The sequence below is a fragment of the Danio rerio genome, chromosome 16 (assembly GCF_049306965.1).
Source record: "Danio rerio strain Tuebingen ecotype United States chromosome 16, GRCz12tu, whole genome shotgun sequence".
Lineage (NCBI taxonomy): Eukaryota > Metazoa > Chordata > Actinopteri > Cypriniformes > Danionidae > Danio > Danio rerio.
The window spans coordinates 29,340,239-29,355,693 of NC_133191.1; the positions used below are offsets into that span (position 1 = coordinate 29,340,239).

A 15,455-nucleotide genomic window follows, 5' to 3' on the forward strand; every position below is an offset into this window, starting at 1 on the left:
ATGATGACACAACAGCCAAACACATCTATAATAGTCTTGTTCTTTTACTTCTTTGTGGTCACTCACTCTTAAAAATGTATTCAAAATGTACTTAAAATGCATCTTCTCTTAAAACAATATAGTCTCCTACAGTCTGTCTTCTACAACTTTCCATTTACTACTCATAATTTCCTTTCCATAAAAACATTCCCTTAAAGGGACATTTCAACCAAAAATAAAAATTGTCATTATTTACTCATCCCCCTATATGTTCCGGACCTGTTCTGAGTTTCTTTCCTCTGTTGAGTACACTCTTCCAATAAACACATATTATTTTATTTTTAAGAATATTTCATTTAATTATAGTCATTAGGACAATTTTATATTTTGGAATTAGAATTGGAATGTGTAAACCTATAAATCCTAAACAAATGTATAATAATAAATGTTAATAAATGTTAAGAAAAAAATGGCAATGTAAAAAGTAATAGAGGCTGCGATATCTGCTACCAAATCTATTTTCAGTTGTCAGGCACCCACATGGAAATATACTATAGTAATTTATAGTAAATACTATTTTTTAACTGTACTGACACCTCTATAGACATAGAGATGTTGCACAATCATCTAAAATGTTGCTAGAATTGTTTTATGTATGAGCGACATATATTGCATCACCAAAAATGATAAAGGTCATGCCCATGTGTTATTGTGACAGACCAACCCATAACAATGACTGTTTTTTCCAACATTCTTCAGAAAATCTAGTTTTTATGTTCAACAGAAGACAGAAATTCATATAGGTTTAGAAAAGTGCTAAGCCATAAAATCGGTATCAATATTTATCGATCGAACACCATCGCCAATAACGATTAAAAAAAGTTCTGTATGTAGTTTCGGTATGGAGGCTATGAAGGTTAAAATGTGGCTGCTGAGTGTGCGCCTTGGAAGGAATGCCAATAAGCTCAGGGTGGAAGCTTGTCATTTCTAATGGACGTGCATGACTTGCACAACGTGCAAATGGTGTGCAATCTGCACCCACGTGACGCACGTGCATTTTCCAATGCCGCCGATGAACCATAATTTAAGCAAGTAAAACAAACCAATCTGCTTCACACTTTGTAAGATACACGTTTCAGTAATAAAGATACACTATTACCTCAGACAAACACAGCGCACCCAAACACTGCAGTGCTTTTTACTTCACTTTACTTACTTTCTCCATGAAATTGTATCAGAGCTGCAGCAATGGTTTGTCTGTTTGTCATGAGAAAGCGGCTGAAGGTCGCCTAGTTACAAGACTTTCCAGGGAAGCACGAGCACAAAGAAACCATGTGCTCGCTCTTGTCGCTTCAGGTCAGAATAACAACACACACGAAAATGAGTGCCATATAACAGCAGTGAGGAGATTGTAAATAAAAAAAGGATATGAGGATGTCACCAGAGTGGCTTTTTGGTTTATTTTCTTGTGCGTCTCAACCACTAGCACACAATCTAAAAAATGTTTAGCATAGGGCTAATGTAGCCATCCAACTTCACAATTTTAAGGTTGCAGTATGTATCTGAATAATGATGGCTAATTCCGTCACTTGAAAGTTTGAGTTTGAGGTTTACTGTATATTATTCACACCTTACAGATGTTGATATACCTTTACCGTTGCAGACACTTTGAGTTTTTGAAGTTTAAGAGTCTCTTTAACACTTATGTTTATTTTATTTTAAAGGGATCAGATATTTTCTTTAAATATTTTTGTTTTTGACTATTAAAACGATTTGCCTTATTAATGCTAGTAAATTTAAATGATGTGATTAAATAAAAAAAATCTTAATATTAATAAATGGATTGTTAAAAAAATATTAATAATTATTGATACCAAATGATATGAAACATGACACCGTGATAATTTTTATGCAATATCGCCCAGGCCTAGTTTAGAATCAATTGAGTGTGAGTAAATAGTGAGGACACTATTATTTTTGGGCGAACTATCCCTTTAAGACTCTCATCGCTCTTTCAGCTACAATGAATTTTACTTCGCTCACTTCTTTAACCATTATATTTTCCACTTATGCAATACGAGAATTTCTTTTCCACACACCTGGTTGCATCTGGATTAGGTTAAAGTATCCGCACCCACCTTTGCTTCCCAATATTATACAACCAGAATTCACAGACAACACCATCCACTGACAGCTTCCACAAACATACCTCCCACCCAGACATGCGCCACTACTATTACTCGTGACAAGACATAGGCTTCTTTGTTAATGGGTCAGGGAACACCAACAGTTTCTGTAGCCTCAGCAAAGCATGCCAAAAAACACCACATTACAAATATACACACACACAAGCAAGCTGTCACTGCATAAACACACAAACATGAGACACTCTGCAACTGTATGCATTGGCCCTCTGATGTGAACTGAATGTTAATATAGTCTCATTTTGTTAGCTAGCTTGGAAACGCAACTCACCAGAAAACAAAATGACCTTTTTTATAGTTTCACATACTAAAAGCAAGCAACACAGCAGCTCTATATTATTTTTATTTTTATTATTATTATTTTTTGTGGCAAGAAGCTACTGTAGTGTTTTCCATTTTCTAACCTGCTGCAGAGACATCCATAAAAACAAACTTAAAAAGAGAAAAGAAGAGTCAAAAAACCTAAATCATGTTTCATATTTTCAGAGGTTGGGCGATGTGGCAAAAATGAAATCTTGATTAATTATTTTTTACATTTAACAATAAAGATATATATTTCGATATCAGTTGTTAATGCTTCCACATTTAAAAAAGTACCCCAACAATAAGCCATAAAATTTAGAGGGTCCATTTAATAACATTTAGTGGGCGATAATATTTGGTGGCTGAAATTTTGGTGCATCTCTAATATCAGCACACTTCTTGATTCCCATTATTGCACATCTGCTATGTGATTGGGTCCTAGTTGGCTTATCGTTGTTATTGACAATGACAAATTTTCTTGCGATTCGATATAATATTATTGATCGGCCCAGCCCTTCTAATATTGCATAAAGATTTCATTTATTTCACAGAAATGCATTGCTACCAGTTTCACAGTTGTCAATTATTACGTCGAGAGCACAGCAAAAACTACTAAAACTAACAGAATAAAACCTTTATGCAAGTAAAACTAAACAGACTGCAACAATTAGGACAGAAATACAATAAAACAAAGACAGGAATTAAGAACATTTTATCTAGGTGCTATGCATCTATAACAGAAATGGATACCCAAACCCCATGAAATTGCTTTCCACAAAACTGAATAACCAAATGCAAAATTTAGTCTTCACTGATTTAATTAAAATAGTTTATTTTAAAAGTACCGAAAAAAAATCAGAGCAGTGAATAAGTGGAAAGAGTGCAGTAAGAAGAAAAGTGATTTGTCTTTTTCTCTGAGAACTTAAGGGTTGTTCACACTTGGGACTAGTTAAGCCACGATCGATCATACCATGTGCTCCTCTCAAAATTAGTTTGTAAAAACTTCACTTAAATCAAACACATGGCAAGCATTGATTACTCTTACTTGAGCACAAACAACTGTTGTACCTTGAAAGAAGCATTTGTAACAGCACTTGCAATATTATTAATATTACACCAACACCAAACAAGGTGCTTATAGAGCCTAAAAAGACTAAAGTTGTGCCCTTAAATTTTATACTAGTGCTACAGTGATGCTAGAAAAAAAATAAATAACAAAATAAAAAAAGTTATTCTGGAGCCCTGCCTATGGTTGAAATGTTTTTTATTTTAAAGGAACAATTTTTCAAACTTTTTCAGATCGATTTCAGTTGTGTTTTTATTTGAAAAAATAGAAATAATACGAGTTAGACAAAATAAGGAAAGAACTTTCTTTCTTTAGAAAATAATATCATAGTCGGTCTATTAACTGACATGATCACTTTTTTTAATAATACTGTGCGCTATGTCTTAATAAAACCTAAAATTTTCCATAAGCATCAAACAGTCATCCCAAATTACAGTCTAAAGATATTATTTTCCAATCGAGGAATAAACAAAAACTCTCACAGTGTGTATGAGAGGAAGTGACACAGGTATTAAAAAAACAGAAAAAAGGACCGATACAAAATGAAATGGTCTGCATTCTTTCTAAAGAAGAGAGGCAGAAGCTTTTCTTTGGACAAGATTGTACTTGCCTCTGTAAGTCAGTGAAAGAGAGAGACAGACGAGAAATGTCAGAACAGGAAGAGGAAGTGGTAAGGCACCCCATTGCTTCAGTTATTATCCACCGAATGATAAATCTGGGAGTAAAGCATGTAGAACTTCACACTAGCTTATATTGAGGTTGCACAAAAAACAGGGGCTATAATGGTTATGCAATGCACAAGATTAGAAACACCAGCAGTTTCAATTTGTTGTAGCAATAAGATATATGGCAGTATATTCTCTCTCGCAATACTTCTGAGCATAATGACAACAGGTTCTACAAATGGGGAACTTTTTATCCATTTTGGCTTTCCATGTGCACAACAACTGCATTTTGAAGACACAAACTTTTGAAAATTATACCAAAAATCCTTAGTGTAAATTTTTAGGGATGTTTATAATAACCGATGCACCATTAACCCTAAGGATTCCTTTTTAACAGATTAATGGTACCAGTCAATAATAATAATAATATTAGTGCGTTAACGCATGCAATTAATCTGAAATAATTAACGCGTAAAAAAAAAAAGAAAAAATGACAATAAATTTCCTGTTGTGGTAGACGTATGTTTAACGTGCAAAGAAACATGGATAAGACCAAGGAAGCACTTTTTGAAGGCAAGTTTCAGTATAAAACAATTAATGATGCATCAACAGGCTCTCCAGAGTTTTCTCCAGAGGTTCATGCAATTTTGGGTGTTTGATTTTTATCCTTCGACTTCGACTTCTTAATGGAATTTGATACTGCATGGCAAACTGAAAAAAAAACTCAGCATTTCGTGACTCGGTGGTCCTTTCGTGGATCGCTGCTTACATGGTATTCTCGTAATAAGAGTATTATCTTAATCATATTAAAAATCGGAGTATTGGTGTCCATGAAGTGCCTGATGAAGTCGCGAATTGTCATAAGACAGCGCTTTTCTTTGCCTTTCAGCATGTGCCCCCCAATGTTTTAATAAGTTTGATGTGTTTCCCCCTTAAACGCAAGCGTATGCTTCGCGTTGTTGTGTCAGAATCCTTGTGAAATACAGCCATACTTTAGAACGCTTAGTTTAAGCAAATTTGATGAACGCGATCATGCGTGTTGAATCTGAAGGGAGTCACTCAGGCTGCACTGTCCTGCGCGCATCTCTCTCTCCCTCTGTGTGTGTGTGTGTATGTGTGTGTGTGTGTGTGTGTGTTTGTGCGCACTAAATCAAAAAGTTACATCATTCAAAAGAAAAGGTCCACATTGTCCCCCGATAATGTCAACAGACTGGACTGTTTTAGCAGCTGGCTGCATGTAAAGGAGGACAACTCAACTCACAGCAATACAACTTTACAATGAGTGCAACTGTTTGTATTCAATACTTTATTATTATTATTATTTTTCATTATCCATATCTGCAATGTCTGTATTTTGGCATTTTTTGCAGTTCACTTAGAATCCAACTTGGAAATCAATGTTTTCTTTATTGGCATTGATTGTTTTGAAATTCAAATGGCATTAACATCCCTAAGTTTTAATTTATGTAATAAATATGGCTGTTAAGCCAGGATCTTGATGGTTTATTGTGGGTATGTTGTTTACATGAAGAAATCTGTAAGACAAGTTTAACAAAAATTCTAATAAAGAATTATATTTTGAATTTAAATAGTTTTTGTCTTGCGTTTACATTCATTTCACATTTGAATAGCAAAAATGAGAAGTTTCAGTCCTCAGTCCTTTAAATGTGATTAATCGCGATTAATTTTCAAAAAAAAAATTTTTGATTAATTAGATATTTTTTTAATCGATTGACAGCACTATATATATATATATATATATATATATAGATGTTTTACTTATTTTTTAAATTGGCTGCATAAATGTGCAATATTTGTTAACTCGCAGAATGGTAACACGTGCAACCACACATGCCTACAGACTTCCAAAAAAGCATAATAAACAGACGAGTTGATGCCAAACCAGCACTGATGCTGACTGCCACTGTCCTGGATCTGCATCATAAACACTTCTGTTTATTTGCACAATTGGAGAAAAAAGCCGAAAAACAAAACTTTCTGAAATGAGCGCTGCTTTGGAAACAAGCCGGCCACAAGTCAGAGTGTCTGGTTTTTTAACAAATAGGCTAAAGTTGTTATGATTTAGTGTATAACCATCAAACAAAACTTTTTTCCATTTTAAATTACAGTTATTGATAGTTCTTATAAAATATTCATTTTTAAAATAGCCTACATAATCTATGAATCAAACAAGATTTTCCAAAGATTTTCTTGATTTTTGTATAATGATAACTCCCCTAGTGAGAGAGGAAATAAAAGCAAAGAAGCTCTAAGGTAAAACCAGACGCTCAAGACATAGGCTACGACCGATAACGCATACTTCGATACTATATAGCAGAGCTGCGCAATTAATCGTAAAAAGATTGCGATCTCGATTCAACCACCTTGACGATCCTAATCCAGCATTTCTACGATTCTGCCAATCATATTTTCAAGTTTAGGAAAGAAGCAATGGTGGCCGTACAAGTCTTCACATTGTTTTAGGATGCCTACACTTTTGTTTCGGAACGTATTTCGATTGCCCAGTTAGCGCGGTTCGTTTGGCATATTTGAACAGGGCAATCGCGCTCTGTTCCGGGCCAAAGTAATCGCTCCGAGATTGCTTGAATGAGGTGGTCTCGGCTCAATTGAAACAAACCCTGGAGCGGTTCGATTGCAGTGAGAAAGCGATCCGATCCGAGCATGGTTATATCACAGTGTTTTAAGGACATGTAATAGGCTTACGGCTGAATGAAGAGAGAGAAATGAGTAGGGCGGGAAGTTTCACGAGTCTCCGGATGCCCGCAAACGAGTGATGATCTCTCAGCAATCTCGCGTCTCCCTCCCAGTCCTCAAATAGGTATTGTCGCGCTCCCTTCTCACCCCTCACCGCCGCGTCTCTCCTCAGACACGTAGTGCGCGCACCCGGTCAATCACCACCAAACCACCACCTCTCCTGACAGCTGAGCGGGACACTGCAAAATAAACCCTGACACTCTGACCAATGTGAAGAGAGTTTACTCGCACGTGACTTGTTTTAGCTCTTTTGGTCCGATTAGAAACTTTGCAGTGTGAAAGCGAACCGCTCCAAGAGCAAAGAACAAAAGTGTAACTAGGGATGCTCAAAATAATCGATTAACCATTAAGCGAAAGGGTGCGTTTGTAACCGATTAATGCTATTAGGTAAACGATTAAAAATATTATTTTATATATTTTTAGTTTGGCTGCATAAGGGGCCGATTGAATGCGCCTTTGCGTTAAGAGGGGCATCTTTTGCACGCGGCTCATCCCAGAGCAGCAGTTTGTGTTGTCAAGACAACTACAGAGAACTTTTAAAAAGCATGGTTTGCGCTACATTCAGTCTTCCATGGCGGGGACCAAAATGCATCCCACCACAACAACAGCTGACTGACTGACTGACAGGTGCGCGATGCATGAGGCCAGCAAACACGCAGAAGCTTTTAGTTAAGATGAACACAGTTTCTATAGTTATAGGCTACTTTATTTATAGATAAAGTATGACTTTGTATATAATCACTCAATCTTGCTTGAGTTTATAGCCGTTTCGCTTTACTTCAGGACGCATTAACACCGCTCTGAAGGTCTTATCACTGTTTTAAGTTATCCAGAGCTGTATAAATGTACAAATCTTGAATATCACAATTTAATTAAATATTACAATTATAACAACACAGACAGCAACACTTTTGCATAATCGATACCCAGCTGATTCAGTCTTTTCATAAGAGGACCACGCTTCTTCTCTTCTTTTTTCCTTGTCAACATAAAGGCAGTGAGGTGCGCCTTGTTTTCGGCCCCTTGTTCAACTGCAAGACATACTTGCGGGACGATAACGTATAACCCGTGCCTACAGACACATTTGCCAAAGAAGCAAAATGGAAGAAGAATATTGCTGTTTGATCGAGACGTGTTGATGCTAAACAAGCGCTGATGTTGACCTGGATCTGCGTAATAAACGCAGCAAATAGGCTTTACCTTTTATTTTACAGCTTATAAAGCATGTATGCACATTAATGCAATATCATATTTAAATAACAAAACTGTTAACAAAAAGTCAACATATGTGCGCGTTGTTGTCTTTTTATCACCGCAGCACGCGCACTTGAACCGCGAGAGAGAGAGAGAGGAAACCATATAGCAAGACAATCTTTAAAATAATGATTTCTATTAAAAATGTAAAAAGGTTTTGTGATTTATAATAATAACAGTGGGGCATTAAATAAAGGCATATTTTCCAAGAAGCAAGCAATTTGAGGAAGTCTGCGATTTTTATTTGACAGAAGAAAAAAAACATATGATTGGAAAAAAACAGCCGATGCCGGTTATTAAAAAGAATCAGTCAGTATTTTCGTTTTGTAATATAAATTAATTATTTAAGTGAAAATAATTTAGGGCAGTCCTATTTATTTCATTCATTTTATTTAGTTTATTCTGTTCTTCTGTGCTAAACACTGCAGGTGCGTGAAAATGCTCTATTGTTATGGTCTATTATTAATATTCTAGCATGTTAAAATAAATCAGTATTTTAAAATGCAATATTTAATGTGTCAGACACAAAATAGACACGTCAATTTGTTTAATATAAAATTAATAGTAATCTGACCAGTTAACCGTTAATAACCGATTAATGAGCGGCGGTTGTCGATTAGCAAAATTAACCGTTATAAGCATCCCTAAATGTAACAATTGTAATCTCTGTTTCGGAACAACTGAATCGATTCAGAGGTGTGAAAGCACCCTTACATTCGTTGGTCAGCAACGTGGACACCTCTAAATGGTGTTGAAAGAGTCACATGCTGTATTTATAAGATATAATTCACAGCAAAAATTTCATTTCTGTCTTCATGTAATGATGTATTTGCGACCACAAAATCACACGTGACGTGAGCTGACCGACACTGTTCAGTTTAGTGAACAGAACCTGCATAGGCTGTGAATAACAGGTTATAAAGTTCTAAAGATTCAGTTTGTGGCACAGAGAGATTGTTTGGGAGTCGCGCGGGAAGAGAACTGCTCTTAGCAGTGAAAATAAAACTGAAAGCGCACACAGTGTTGCCAGATGTAGCTAACTGATTCCAGCTTAAAAAGTATCCAAAACCCACCGAAATGCAAAAATACCCACCCAGTCTTCTGTATTCACGAAAGTCACATCCGCGACAGATTTTAAGCAGAAAATTACAGATTGTAAGCATACGTCTCAAACACAATAATTCAACATCAGAATTATCATCAGCATTAATGACCAGGACAAATCTAAAGTCTGTTCAAGTCCACCATTCCAAGCCTATACAAATTTAGCATTTTAACCAACAGTACAGCTACACCAAGCCTATTGCTGTTTTACCACATCAGGGCTCGAAATTATGCGCCCGAAATTTTATCTATGCGACCTTAAAATATATTTGGGAGCATTTCTGCGAGTGCTTAAAATTGTTATGTGCGACTAGTTTTTACTGTAAAATGTTCACCACATGCGCGGATCCGGGAGACATTCACGCAGAATGCATCTCTGCACTTGCAACACGAAACGCAGCGCTCGGGAATGGTTTAAAACTGTTGTCATGTCAACTTGCTGCAGTAAACAAATCCAAGTCCGTAATGCATGCCCCGCCTTCACGCTCTTCTTATTGGCCCACTGCTCTAGCACTGAACGTAAATGATTGGTTAATATCAGCTGTCAATCACTCAGTCAGCGCTTCTGGCTTGGGATGACAGAGAGAGAGCTACTGCCGCGAAAAATTGTAAAGCGCTGAAGAGGAGAATGAAGATAACACTGACAGATTTTGTTTTAGATACCATGACATCTAAAGTTATAAATACTGAAACATCTTAGTAGTGATCATGTGCTAAATGTTAATCCACTATCTACACTTTTCCAAGAGTAGAAGACTTCCATTGGCTTCAAGTTCGCTATAAAAAGTCTGTGGGATGGAGTTTTCAGGTAACTGTTTGCCACATCTACTGTAGCACGAGAGCTTCTGTTAAATCCTTCATATAATCGCCAGATGCTGTCCGCCATGCAAGGGACAGCTATATGTCAAATTGAACACCACGAACACACCATCGCAAACGGGCTTGCATTGAGTAAACTAATATCGCTACTCATAAAAATAAACCGGTATTGCTATTAACATGTATGCATATAATAAGCTAGAATATGTGTCAAAAGCATTAGTGCAATATCCGACAGCACTTGTGAGAACAGCACAGTTATACCGTTAACAGATTCATCTAAGCAGTGCGTGCAAGGCCAGTGAGCGCTCCGTGTATCTTTTGCTCACTCAGTTATGTTATAAAATTCTATTTTCTTGTGATAACGGGATTTCGTTGAGACATATTTTCCTCACGATTGCATTTATATATATATAATTTTTTTTGCTTGTTAGTTTGTTTAGTGTTGATTTCAAATACAATAAATATGTTTGTATAAAACTTGTAGTAACGGTGCTCATAATTGGTGGGTGCGACAAAATTTTGGCTGATGCGCCTAAATTTTTAAAGTTAGGAGCACCGGTGCTACCAAGCAAAAAGGTTAATTTCGAGCCCTGCACATGTTTGAGAATAACAATAATAATAGCAAATGCACTCATAACCTTTATTTTACATCTACAGAATCGTGAGAAAATTGTAATCTTTATTTTAGACAAAAAAAATGCGATTCTCATTTTTGTTAAAATCATACAGCTCTACTATATAGTACACTAAAATCAGTATGCGAGCTGAGTAGTATGTCCGAATTCACAGAATTCATAAATCAGTATGCGAGAAGTACCTGGATAACCTACTACTTTCAGCGAGATTTTGAAGTGCGCATCACATGCACGCTGCTCTATCCCATGATGCCCCGCAAGAGAATTCATGAATGGAAGTAAAGCAACGCACATCACGCAGGTAGATCACGTGATCATGACAAAATGGCGGTTGTAGTATGTCTGAACTCCATTCATACCGCTCGCATTCATACTGTATAGAACGTACTTTTCTAATGGCCGAGTAGTACGTTTCAATTCAAATGCAGTACCTATGAGGTGGTTTCAGACACAGAGATAATCTTTAATATAATGACTTTTCCATGGAGCGATCGATTTGAGGTAGTCAGCTATTTTTATCTGGCAGAAGAAAAAAACATATGACGGTTCTTAAAAAAGGATTCAGTTAGTGTTTTCATTTTGTGATCTAAATTTGTCATTAAAGTGAGAAGTATCTAGGGCAGGCCTATTTATTTGATTCTTTTTATTTAGTTTGTTCTGTTTTTCTATGCTGTCGGAAACAGGTGTGTGAAAATGTTCTGTTGTTAATATGTTCACATGTTAAAATAAATCAGTAATGCAATATTTAAAGAGTCAGACACAGTTTGTCGGTTGGCAAAATTAACTGAAATGAGCATCCCTATGAACTACACAAACATGACTGAATGTTTAAAAAAAGCTGTTTTAAATCATACACTCTCCGAAACAAAGGTACGTGAGCTGTCACTGGGGTGGTACCTTTTTAAAAGGTACACATTTATACTTGAAGGCTCCATTTTGGTACCTCAAAAGTACATATTAGTTCCTAACAATTTTAAGAGGAACACTTTTGTACTTTTTAAGTACTAATATGTATCTTTCAGGTACAAATTTGTAAGGTTTTAAAAGGTACCACCTCAGTGACAGCTTGCGTACCTTTATTTCTGAGAGTGTACTAATATCCACAATATTACTACATTTGCTGTATTTTGTTGAACTAATTGCAGCTTTGGTGAACATAAGTGTGTTGAACTAATAACTGCACAAAATATTTTACAAACAAATTATACACTAAAATCTACACAAAGTATTGTACAGATTCTATATTAGCATGCATGCTTTGAAATTGTACATACAAATCTTTCAGATAATAAACAAAACCAATCCAACTGGTCTTCGTGACAGGCTTATCATTCCAGCTTTTCCACTGAAGTATAGTAATTAGGAATCCCTTTGTAATGGGTTGTACTATCTACAACAAAAACCCTGAAGCCTTTTTACTGTTGTTGACCTAAACCTTTTTGAGTCTCTGTGACTCTCTACCGTCTTCCTGTTTTTCCACTATGATCTGCAGTAACGCAACAAGCAGCCAACAAGAACACACTGTAACAATGCTCCCGTTTGGCCTTTTCACAGAATAATCTGAACTGCATTGACCTTCCAAAAGGATTACACATTCTGACAGTGGCGTAAATGCATTTTCACGAGAAGCTCAAGGAAACAAGCGTTGAGAATGTTTATAGACAACACCAGGGGGATAAAAACAGAGTAGCATCGGCTGACAGAGGAACACAGGCAGGTTAACTGATGACTGCAATTTCTCTTCAAATGCATCCAATAAATATGAACAAGGCTCACTCCATGAAGGTTAAACTAATCTAATCCCAGTTCACTCTAGCTGTCAGACAGTCGTGGCTAAGAACTACATCAAGACTAACGATGCTTCTTAAGTGCTCCTTGCCCAAAAATGTAATGGACAACGGTGGTTTTCTACACAACGAATTACCTAGAAGCCAAACATAAAATGTAAACAATGGCTGACATCAATTTACCTTGACATTAGGGCTGCACAATATATTGTTTCAGCATCGATATCGCAATGTGCGCATCCGCAATGAACAAATCGCAAAGATATGCAATGTCTAATCTGAATAGTAACTGAGCAGGAGCTACAGAATTGTATTTAATCAATGTATTTATATGTAATTTATATGATTTTTGCAGAAAAAAAATATTACTTAGAATTTTTGTCTTGTTGTCAGTCCAAATATCTACATTTTATAGCAAAAACAAGATTATTTCACATACGCCACTGGCAGATCCTTTCGCTGAAAAAAAGCTAAATCAATATCAAATTTCTCCAATATTGTGCAGCCCTACTTGAGATTCGCTTGTAAAATGACAGCAAAAACAAACTGGCTACTACGAAAACAATGGATTAAAGATTTATACTCAAGTTTGTTAAAGCATATTCATGATAAACTTATTACTAACCAGAGATTATTATACATATTTAATGCAGGCAGCTTTGATCTTAAATGTGAATTGCTGGGATTTGAATGGGGGAAAGTTGGAACAAAGCAACTAACACAATGTAACTCAGGGGTTCAGGTGGATCGAAAGACCCACCCCCAACTGATGAAGTCCAGAATTTGGCCCCTAGATTAGCTCATTTGTCTCAATTTTGACAGTATGCCATCATAAACTGTGAAAATAATTGATAAAAGAGGGCTTAAAGACGAATGTAATTATTAATTATTTTTAAAATGGACAAATTCTGCAAATGAGCTGGCTAGTTTGTTACTTGCCTATAGGCTACAGTTTTTAATTTAAAACAAGTGGAACAGATTCCTTTTTCAATGATGGATGATAAAAAATGATCATTTAAAAAAAGCTAAGTATTTTTTTTATCTTATTACAATATTTATAAAACTGTAATAACGTAATGCACATTTGTAAATAAACACAATTCTTGTAAACAAAATATAGTTTATGTCAGATTAAGCACTTTGACAAAAATGTAGGAAATGTTTTGTTGTATCAAAAAGTGTGGTAATGATAACCATCGTACAAGCTAAATTTGGTGCTTAAAATGTCCCCAAAATGCAGTATTTGAACCTCATAATTGAATAGAAAATGAGGCAAATGAATGCGAAGAGGTCCACGAGCATGTAACAGAAGGGACAGTGTTTTCTCTTACAGATGTAAAGCACAGTGATTTATGGCGGTTTAGAAGTCAGTTTTCTCTTCACCTGAGATTTTCTCACCATTGAGTGTGAAATACAAAACATGAAGCGGAATATGTTATCCACTCTCAACTTCAGATCCAGACTCCAGACCAGACTTTCAGTTTCCTTGATGGCACATAAAAGTAGTTACTCCTATTTATCGAAAAATTATTTTAATTAGTAGGGAGGAACTACGAAATAAAATGGAAAGCAATAAGCTGATTGTCCATTAAACGCTTGTGTTGAACCAGTTTGAAAACGGAAATGACATATGAGCTATATGAAGTACAACATCACTCTGTTGATATTGCTTAAACATTAATAAAATTTAAAAGAAAACTTTTCAGACTTATGTTGGCTCCTGTGGGGAATTTTATTTATGTTACTAAATGATTGAATTAATCAGATTGTGCAAATATGTGAAATTAATTACAGTGTAAAGCTAACGTTCTGTCAATGCTGATAAAGGCTAAAATATCAATAACATAAACGATGGTTATGTTGACGCATGATTTGGACGTTTTGTAGCTCTCGTAACGCGTCGAGGCATTTCAAGTAAAACTGTACGTTAGCTGTCAAAGAGCCTTATCCTCATTCAAAACATCTCGCGAATGTCTCGCAGGATTCTTACGTTATTTTGTTGAAAAATAATGTCGCAGGTCGACGGAAATAAAAGGAATGCTGGCAAGGGTTACATTGTAGCCAAACACAACATTCCTCTCGGCGAGCAAAGGCAAACTGGCAGAATCGGATCATGCTAATCAAGTGTGCGAATGCTGCCTCTGATGACAAATCACAACGCTGTGCCATAAAAATGTACAGAAAACCACCAAAATCATAACTGACCCAATAGTACACATGTTTGAGCTAAAAAACTTACCTTCTAAAAGGTGAGACGAAGTGACAAGCGCCTCTGCAGGCTTCCTGTTCTAAACTTGTCGTATGTCGTTGGAAAAAAACATTGTACGCGGAAGTGGAGACAAATTCAAGCGCGCGATGTTTGACTGCAGATTAACAAACAAGACTAAACCATTCTTAATTTGCGAAAATTTGATAAATATGCTTAGTGGTTCCAGGGTGCCATCGACAGAGAAGCTGTGTGTTTTTTTGCTTTGGGGAACGTAACTTTTCGCCTTCCACCGCCTCTTCCTGTATGACTTGCGACCACCAGAGGCCAAACGGTGTCCAGAAATTCATTTCATCTATGTCCGTGTGGTTACGAGCAGTGTTACACTAAATTCGTTCCCCTCCATTAGAACGGCTCTCAGGGCTCTTCGAACACTACACGGCTCCCTGTGGTATTACTCTACACATTTTCACCATTTATGAAATAAGCCTGACCTTTACTTTGAAATACGTTGATCTGTATGTGCAGAAAATATGAGCCTGTAGTCTTTTATTTAGCTTTTTAAAAATATTTTTTTCTATTGTCAACTTAATCTCTGTATTTAAGGCATTCTGTGAATTTGACAAGACCAATGTCTAAATAAAAAACTGTCCAA

The 15,455-nt window shown here is 36.1% G+C and overlaps 1 protein-coding gene across 19 annotated transcripts in view; it reads right to left on the bottom strand.

Moving 5' to 3' along the window:
- arhgef1 (Rho guanine nucleotide exchange factor (GEF) 1) overlaps positions 1-15,163 on the bottom strand; it is an 89,665-nt gene extending 74,502 nt beyond the window's left edge. For 18 of the 19 annotated variants that reach the window (XM_073925098.1, XM_073925091.1, XM_073925089.1 and 15 more), the window contains exon 1: positions 14,834-15,163. The gene's annotated coding sequence lies outside the window, so the exon portion shown is untranslated. The remainder of the gene's footprint in view (positions 1-14,833) is intronic. The other variant, NM_001044848.2, reaches the window with a different exon arrangement.
- Between the last annotated feature and the right edge of the window lie 292 nt (positions 15,164-15,455).